The following is an 8,599-nucleotide window of genomic DNA, read 5'->3' on the forward strand; positions in this document are numbered from 1 at the left end:
AAACTATCCAGTACCTCTGTTTGGTATTTTGTCTTCCCACTATATTTCCAGGACCTTATGCAGACCTCTCATGTGAAAGCAGTTCAGTCTCTCGATGTGCTTAGCATATGTAGTCCGTGTTCTCTCTGCCTAAGGTTCAGAAATAGCAAACAAGTCTCATAGATTCACATCTTCACCTTAGCTTGATAGTTTGCTGTTATTCCATGCATGTTTTTGTAATAGCCCAAAATTCATAGCTGCTTGTCCAATTCTGTCAGTTCAATTTGAAGGTCAATATTCCTGTTGATCATACAACCCAAATAGCAAAAACTGTCAATGACCCCAAGAGATTTATCCTCCAGAATAATGTCAGGTATTGGTTCTTGCACCCATTGGTACATGATCATAGTCTTCTTGAAGACTAATTGCCATTCCAAAGCTCTTGCATGACTCATAAAATCTGCCCAAGAGATGTTGCAGAGGAGATTTACTGTGGGCAACCAAAGCTGTGTCATCCACAAACAAGGTGATGATCTTTCACTTTGGTTTTCACTCTAAAACTTGTGATGTTTAACAAGCTTCCATCTAGTTTGGTTCAAAGATAAATGCCATTATTGCTGTCCTTGGATGCATGAAGAAGCAGGATGAAAAGCAGATGTTAAAAAGCGCAGGGGCTAAAGCACATCCCTGTTTCATTCCACTGTTGATGTCCAAGGCATTTGATTCTTTGTTTTCATACACTTCAGTTACCTTAATTCATTCATTCATTTCATTAAGGTATGATGTTCCATGGTTTGAGGGGATAGCCCAGTTTCTTCAGAACAGTAAAAAGGCCTTGCCTATTAACTGTATCAAAGGCCTTCATCAGATCAATGAAGGCTATATACAGTGATACTTGTCTTTCTCTACACTTCTCTTGAAGTTGCTTGACTAAAAATATCATATTAATTAATGGTGTAGTGTCTTGAGCAAAAACCATAATTGACTTTCAGGATAGATTCTTTGACCTACAGATTGTAACCTAGGGAAGTTAACATGAGTGATAATTTTTCTGATGATGTTCAACACGGAGATACCGCTAGAGTTGTCACAGTTGCTTCTATACCCTTTGTTCTGGTATAAAGGTATAAAACTGAGCATCTTTAAAATATTGCAGTACTGCTTCCTCTTTCCAACAGAGCAGTATAACTTCATGAAGCTTTCAAAGTAATTCGTTGTTGGCACAAATATCTGGATTTCAACAGGCAAGCAGTTGTTGCAGGATGCGTTGTTCCCAGGAATTGATTTAATGGCTCTCTGAAAATCTCCTAATGTAGGCCTGTTGTCTAAATCCATCATAACTTCCAAATGTGGTAATCCTTCAAGCTCTTTATGTTTGATTTCAGCCTCACTGGAATATAGAATTCAATAGAGTTCAAGCCAATGCTTGAGTTTGTTTATCATTAATGACAGTACAGTCTTTCAGCAGAGCTTCATAATTTCATAGTTAGTAGGGTCGGAAGGGACCTGAGCAGATCCCTCCTGAAGTCCAGTGCCCAGAACTGGACACAGTACTCCAACTATGGCTTAACGAGTGTCGCATAGAGGGGGAGGTTCACCTCCTTGGCCTTGCTTGTGATGCGTCTGTAGATGCGTGACAAGGTATGATTAGCCTTACTGACCATGTCCTCACATTGGTGGCCCATGTCCATCTTAGAATTAATAATGACTCCAAGATCTCTTTCTGCCACTTTGCTTTCAAGAAGGGAGTTCCCCAGCCTGTAGGTATGCTGCTGGATATTCCTCCCCAAGTGCAATACCTTGCACTTGTTAGTGTTGAAACCCATCCTGTTCTCATCCATCCACCCCTGTAAGCTGTCCAGATCTAGTTGCAGCCTGTCCTTCTCCTCCGATGTGCCCACCTCTCCCCACATCTTAGTGTCATCCATGAATTTGAACAAGGTACTTTTCACCCCCTGGTCCAAATCACTGATGAAGATGTTGAACAGTGTGGGCCTGAGGACCGAGCCCTGGGGAACCCCACTGCTCACATCCCTCCAGGTCAAAAAAGACCCATCTACCACCACTGTCTGGGTGCGGCCCTCCAGCCTATTTGTGACCCATATGACTGTGTAGGCGTCTACACCACAGTCATCTCCTTTTTTTAACGAGAATGGGATGAGAGACAGTGTCGAAGGCCTTCCTAAAGTCCAGAAAGACTACATCCACTGTGACACCTGCATCCAAGGATTTTGTGACCTGGTTGTAGAAGGCCACAAGGTTGGTCTGACAGGACCTGCCTCTAATGAGCCCATGTTGGTTGCCCCTAAGCATAATCTCCCTTGCTGGTCCCTCACAGATATGCTCCTGGATAATTTTCTCAATGAGCTTCCCCAGGACCAGGGTGACAGTAATGGGCCTATAATTTCTTGGGTCCTCCTTCCTCCCTTTTTTGAAAATGGCAACTACATTGGCCCCTTTCCAGTCCTCTGACACCTCTCCAGAGTACCATGAGTGTTCGTAAAGCTGTGCCAGGGGTCCCGCAATGACCCTTGCTAATTCCCTCAGCACTCTGGGGTGGAGATCATCAGGACCTGCTGATTTGAATACATCTATTCCTACCAGAAGTTCCCTGACTAGGTCCTCACTGACCCTGGGCCTGGCTGTGCCTCTCCTGGGTCTGTCTGGGATCCCAGTGTGGGGGGATGACCCAGTCCCTGCTTAGAAAAATGGAGTCAAAGAAATTGTTGAAGAGATTAGCTTTGTCGTCTGGTGCAACCACCAGATTTCCTAGCGTGTCCTGCAGAGGTCTTATGTTACCCGGTACCTTCTTTTTACCCCCTATGTATTTAAAAAAGGACTTCTTGTTATCTTTGATCCAGGTCGCTAGTCCCAGTTTCGTCTCTGCTTTACCCTTTCTAACAGCCCCCTACAATCTCGAGCAATGGAGGTATAATCCTCCTTGGTGATGGCCCCTCCCTTCCATTGGGTGTATGCTTCCTTTTTAGCTCTGAGACATTCCTGGATGCTTTTGGTGAGCCATGGGGGCTTTTGAGCACTCTTAACCCCTTTGTTCTGCATTGGGATTGTCACCCTTTGGGCTTGGAGGATCGTCTCCTTAAGGAACGACCACTCTTCCTGGACTCCCAACTCCCCTCCCCTCTAGGACCTCACTGCCTCCCCACCTAGTCTCCTTGTCTCATTGAAATTCACTCTCCTGAAGTCCACGGCTGCTGCCTTGCTTCATGCCTTTGACACCCTGTGCTGGATGATGAATTCCAATAGGCGATGATCGCTATCGCCCAGGTTGTCGAGAACCCGCAGTCCACTCACCAGGTCGTCACCCCTGGCCAGGACCAGATCCAACAAGGCATTTCCCCTGGTGGGACTGTGCACCTCCTGGGTTAGATGGAGGTCCTGTAACCTGGCTAGGAACCTCAAGGCTGTTTTCTTCTTGATTGTACCAATTGTTTATTAATGCCTTTGTGCATTCCACAGCTATCACCTGCATTAGCTGCTTTCTGAATATCATCATAGAGTTTCAGCCAAAAATCTTGGGCACACCTCTTCTGCATTTCTCTTCAAGCCTTTTTCAGATTTTGTAGGGTTATGGTGTTGAGAGATTTCTTATAGTTTATTAGTGCCGTCCTTCTGTTCTGAATCAGTCAGTGGTTGAAGGGTTTCAGTGCGTTCTTCAAACCAGTCTGTATTTTTCTTGCATTTTTTGACAAATGCTGCGTATGCCGCAAAAGCTCCATTATCCGGCACCCATTGGAAATAGGGGGTGCTGGATAACCAAATGTGCTGGTTATCTGAGAGGTGTCTTTGCCTGGTTGGGCAAAGACACCCCTCCTGCCATGTCCAGCATGTTCAGATCTCAGATTAACCATGCCACCACTCCCACCCCTCCCCTGGTGTCATTGTGCCAGGGGAAAGGGAGGGGAAACACTGTCACAATTTTGGGGCTTACATTTAACACCCTGCAATTTAAGGATCTAATTAAATATTTTCCAGAGAGGAAAACTGGAGATAACACTGTTCTGGGAGCTAATCAAAGCAACAGTTAGTTTTCCTAGCAATTAAGAAGGACTTTTCCATTAAAAAACCCTCCCAAAATCTTGCAACTTTGGTCAAAGAGAAAACTCACAAATGTTCCAGTCCTATATACTTCACCAAGACTCTACTTGCACAACAATTATGTTTGTGTCCATACATACAGTTTTCTGTCAGAAAAACAAATCCTTCTTTAAATAAGGACAGAGCTATATCAATGAAATTCTGTATTTCTGAACAAAAGGTTGTAAATAAGGGACTTAACAGGATCCACCCAGAGATTAAAGGGGCTTCTGTAAGGCTAATATAGCACTCACTTTAGTAGACTATTCAATTATGAGGACCCTCAGTCAAGAGAAGGTTTTCCACTGATATTAGTTGCAGACTGTGGTGAGCAAGCATGTAGTGAATCATTGGATAGATGTGTTCTTAGTGTAATAAATGGTTTGCTTTTTATGAGATGGGGGTGCCATTTGAAGATCAGTATCTTTTACTTAGCAAGTGTACCAGGTTTTTTAGGGGGTGCTTGGTACATCCCCCTTCTGATTAATATCAATAATTACCTAGCAGCTGACTCTATCCTGTCCTGGTAACATAGAAATTATACGTATCTGGAAACACAAAGATATCTCAGAATGATCTGAGAATCAGGAGACCTGGAGTCTGGCTGTTTTGGCAATCTGTTGTGTGGCCTGGCCAAGTCTCTTTGTGTGTTTCAGTCTTCCCATATGCACAATTGGTGGTTTAATTATTTACTACGCTATTAAAGGGCACTGAAAGCAGTGGCTCAAATGAATTATTTTTAATAGCTTTACCAAGTACAGTAGATGAAAAGAGAACCAAACCATCATATGTTGTGACTATCAACACACAGATGCATTTAGATGATTATTTTCAATTAAGTAGAATCAGTAGTTGTAGCATGCAGGGTCTTTTTATAGGAAGTGTGAGGAAGTAGAAGGAAAAACATTGTAGTGAACCATCTGTTTACTTTATATAAAATTGGCAGGTTCTTATTGTTGCCGTACCATGGCTTCTCTCTGTCTACTCATGGAAAACTAAAATAATGCTATCTATTTTTTCATCCTGACAATACTTTTACTTTTACATCCCCTTCCTTAAGGTAAAATTTAGCAGCATAGTCTAATGCAGGGGTGTCAAGTCTATGGCCCACAGAGTTGGGTCATCCAGCCCTTGGGGCTTCTTGCTGCAGCTTCAAAAGCCTCTGTGTCAATACAGCTAGCATTTGGGGGGTTAACAGAGCTATCACTGAAGGTAGGTACCATTTTACTCCTCCCCATTTTACCACTGCCAAATTAACTATTTCTGATCACTGCTGACAATGAAAATTGGCAGTAGTCAGCAATGGGGATGAGTGGCTGTGGCATTATTCAATGAGGTGCAGGCAAGGAATATGGCTCACTGATTGATTTGAGTTTGATATCTGTGATCTAGTGGGCAGTATCTTGGATTGGTAACAGTCTGGAGGCATTGGTTCTATTTTTCCATCTCTTGAAGCCTTTGAATTGTCTCAGTGTGTTTATCAAAGAAAGTTTTGTCACAAGCAATTAGGTTAGATGATGCAATTCTATGGTGTGCTATGCAAAACAGTTCTTTATGGCTGTAAAACAAAAAATGATGATTCTTGGAGCACTGCTTACATTTGGTAACTTTTAACTTGATCTAACTCTTATTGAAATCAATATGAATCTTTGACATTGATTTCAAAGGGTGTTAGGTCAAGAACAGAATGAGCTTCCATTTTGTTCCATCTAACTACTGTTTATTACAACTCTGTGAACAATGCATTGTTTTTGTTGATTGGCAACCTGGGACAAACCATTTTGGGTCACCCCAAGATGAATTTTTTTCAGTTTTCCTAGATAAAGGGAAGGGAATGGAAAAATAAATGTTGTTGTTGGTTACTTTTCATATCCTTTTCTTTCCTTTTGAAATTGATTCATGTTAAGTAGTCTCAAAATGACAAACGTCAAACTTTTCCAAAATTTCTTTCCCACACTTTTCCTCCACCAGCTGATTTCAATCCAGATATGTATATGCTTTCAGGAGGACTGAAATTGCATTTTATCTGGAGATCTTACTATTCTACAAAAGCATCTTGCCCAGATTATTTTTATGCATTTGGCATAGTTTAGAAGTCAATTCAGCGTCTTCTCTGTAAAGATCTGTTTATATTTGTGTACAGAGTCTTGAATGTATATATACAATAATTCATAAGACAGACAACAGGATGTTATGTGGCCCTATTCAGTGCTCTTCAAAATTTGAAAAGAGCCTTTTATCAATGGGTATTGGATTGAGCCCTTCAATTTATAAAATATTTACTTATAAACTTCACATGTGGGGACATCTAGCCAAATCCATTCAGATTCAAGTTTTATTAAACAGATGGTAAAATGTTACTTACATTTCCCATATAAAACCATCTGTCTCTAACTGAGGAGATGCTGTCTCTGCAGTCTGGCTGCAGGGTGTTTAGTGCTGCTTTGATTAGCATGTAATTTTGTTTTCTTTTATTTATTTATTTATTTATTGCTTCTTTTCAGAGTTGCATTTATGTCTTTTACCCAGTTTTAATTCAGAAGTTAAAGATTGCAGTTGACTTTCTTGCTGTCTGTTGTTGGCATTCTGGTTTTATTGCCTTTTGAACTGACCTCAGATCTCTTGATTAGTCTTCCCTTGATGTTGTAACCTATACTTTCTTTTCTCTAACTTCTTACAGTTTTTTCTACTGTTATCCTCCTTTGCTCCCTTAAATAAATCTTCCCATTTCTGTGGGAATGAAATCCTATGCCCCTTGGAAGACAATGAAACTGTTACTATTGTTTTATGTAGTGTCAGGAGTTTATTTTGTGTGCATGTTCTAGGTGTTCAAAGATGGCAGAAAGACCAGAGGACTTGAACTTGCCCGGTGCTGTCATCACTTGGATTATTAAAGAAGCACTTCTTGATGAAGTAAACATTTCCAAAGAAGGTCAGAGTGAAATATCTCCATCTGCAAGTGTGTTTGTGTTGTATGCAACTTCATATTTACATAACTATAATGAAAGAGAAGAGAAAAATGCTGAATGCTGGAGACGTTGCCTCAGCCATGAAGAAAATAGAGTTTGAGTATTTTGTGGCCCCTTTAAAGGAATCATTGGAAGTTTACAGCTGAGAGCAGAAGAGAAAGAAAGCAGTGAGAAAAGACAAAGACAAGAAAGCAGACTCTGAGGAACAAGACAAGAACAGAACAAAGGAAAATGATGACAATGATAAAAGAATGAAAGAAGAGGAGCAGAATGGAGAGGAAAAGGTAACCCAGCCTGCTGAAAAGAGACATGCATCAAGACTGGACTCTTGGCATAGGGATGTAAATGTAAATCAACTTTGCTGTGCCCCTTGTTTTCTGGTAAAGCCAGCTCCACACTGTTCTTGGGGCTTGTTCACTCCTTGCCTTAACTGTGCAAGAAGGGAACCCTGAAGGGAATCCTTCTATAGCTTCTGCAGTGAAAAGATAACCTCTCAATAGGTATGGTGTTATGGGAGGATAGATTGAAGGATAAAGACACACAGGAGGGCTGGGCACTTCTAAAGGGCACAGCATTGGAAACCCAACAAGAAATTGGCAATATGATGGAAGCACAAGAAGAGTGTGAAGAGACCAATGGGGCCTATAAGGAGCTTCTAAAATACTGTATTTCACAGGGCATGTCCACACATGCAAGCATATGTGCTTGCAGCAGCTCAAATAAAAGTAGTGCAAATTTGAGCTGGGGCTTTTTGCCCACTTTGTGGTGGAACACATTGTGCTACTTGGGGCAAAATAATCCTGCCTGACCTCCCGGATCTGCAGCCAGCGGGATCTATAGCCCAGGGTCAGCACCTGTGCTGTCACCAGCAGTATAAAAACCTGCCCTGGCCAGCAGCTCCGGGTTACTAACCCTCAGGAGCTTCTGGGGCCCAGCAAATTGGTATCTGAGGACACTAGCCCTTTGTGTCAGTTAGACTGCTGAAGCAGCTTCCCAAATTCACTTTTTAAAATACCCCAAAATCCACATTCTTACACAATTAGAACAAAAGAGAGAGAGAAAGGGGGATTGATCAGACGGGCAATGGTTTATTGCTATATTTACAGTGTTAAAGAAATTCAGATGCCTACCAATGTCTCTAGCATCATAATAAAAGAAATCCTAAATATCTATATGTTTTAAAGTTTGCTTTTCATTTCCTTATCACATGGTGGGTGTGTGATGGGGGGATGTAGGGTTTGCAGGAGGGGGTGAGAAGGGGTGGAGGGATGTGGGGGGATGTGAGACTGTGGGTAGGTGTGGGGGGCCTGGGTGTAGGGATTGCTTAGTAGGGGTGGGTCCCCTGCATGAATGCCGCATGCCTCCGGTGGCTGACAGAGCACAGTGGCACTGGTGGTGGTGGGAGTGGTAAGCAGGGAGCTCCTGCAGATGCCACCGGTGCTGTCAGCAGTGGTGGGAGGGGTGGTGACCGGCGACCACCCAGAGACATCGCTGGCAGTGACAGTGGTGGCCAGTGGTGATTACTGACTGCCTGCAGATGCTGCTGGTGGCAGGGG

The 8,599-nt window shown here is 42.5% G+C and overlaps 1 pseudogene across 1 annotated transcript in view; it reads left to right on the forward strand.

Annotated features, from left to right (window-relative positions):
• LOC149867232 (DNA polymerase epsilon subunit 3 pseudogene) overlaps positions 1–8,070 on the forward strand; it is an 81,742-nt pseudogene extending 73,672 nt beyond the window's left edge. The window contains exon 2 of the transcript XR_016441620.1: positions 6,900–8,070. The product of XR_016441620.1 is annotated as a DNA polymerase epsilon subunit 3 pseudogene (transcript). The remainder of the gene's footprint in view (positions 1–6,899) is intronic.
• Positions 8,071–8,599: the final 529 nt, after the last annotated feature.

This window comes from Crocodylus siamensis, chromosome 4 (assembly GCF_052110815.1).
Source record: "Crocodylus siamensis isolate JL-2025a chromosome 4, ASM5211081v1, whole genome shotgun sequence".
NCBI classification, from domain to species: Eukaryota; Metazoa; Chordata; order Crocodylia; family Crocodylidae; genus Crocodylus; species Crocodylus siamensis.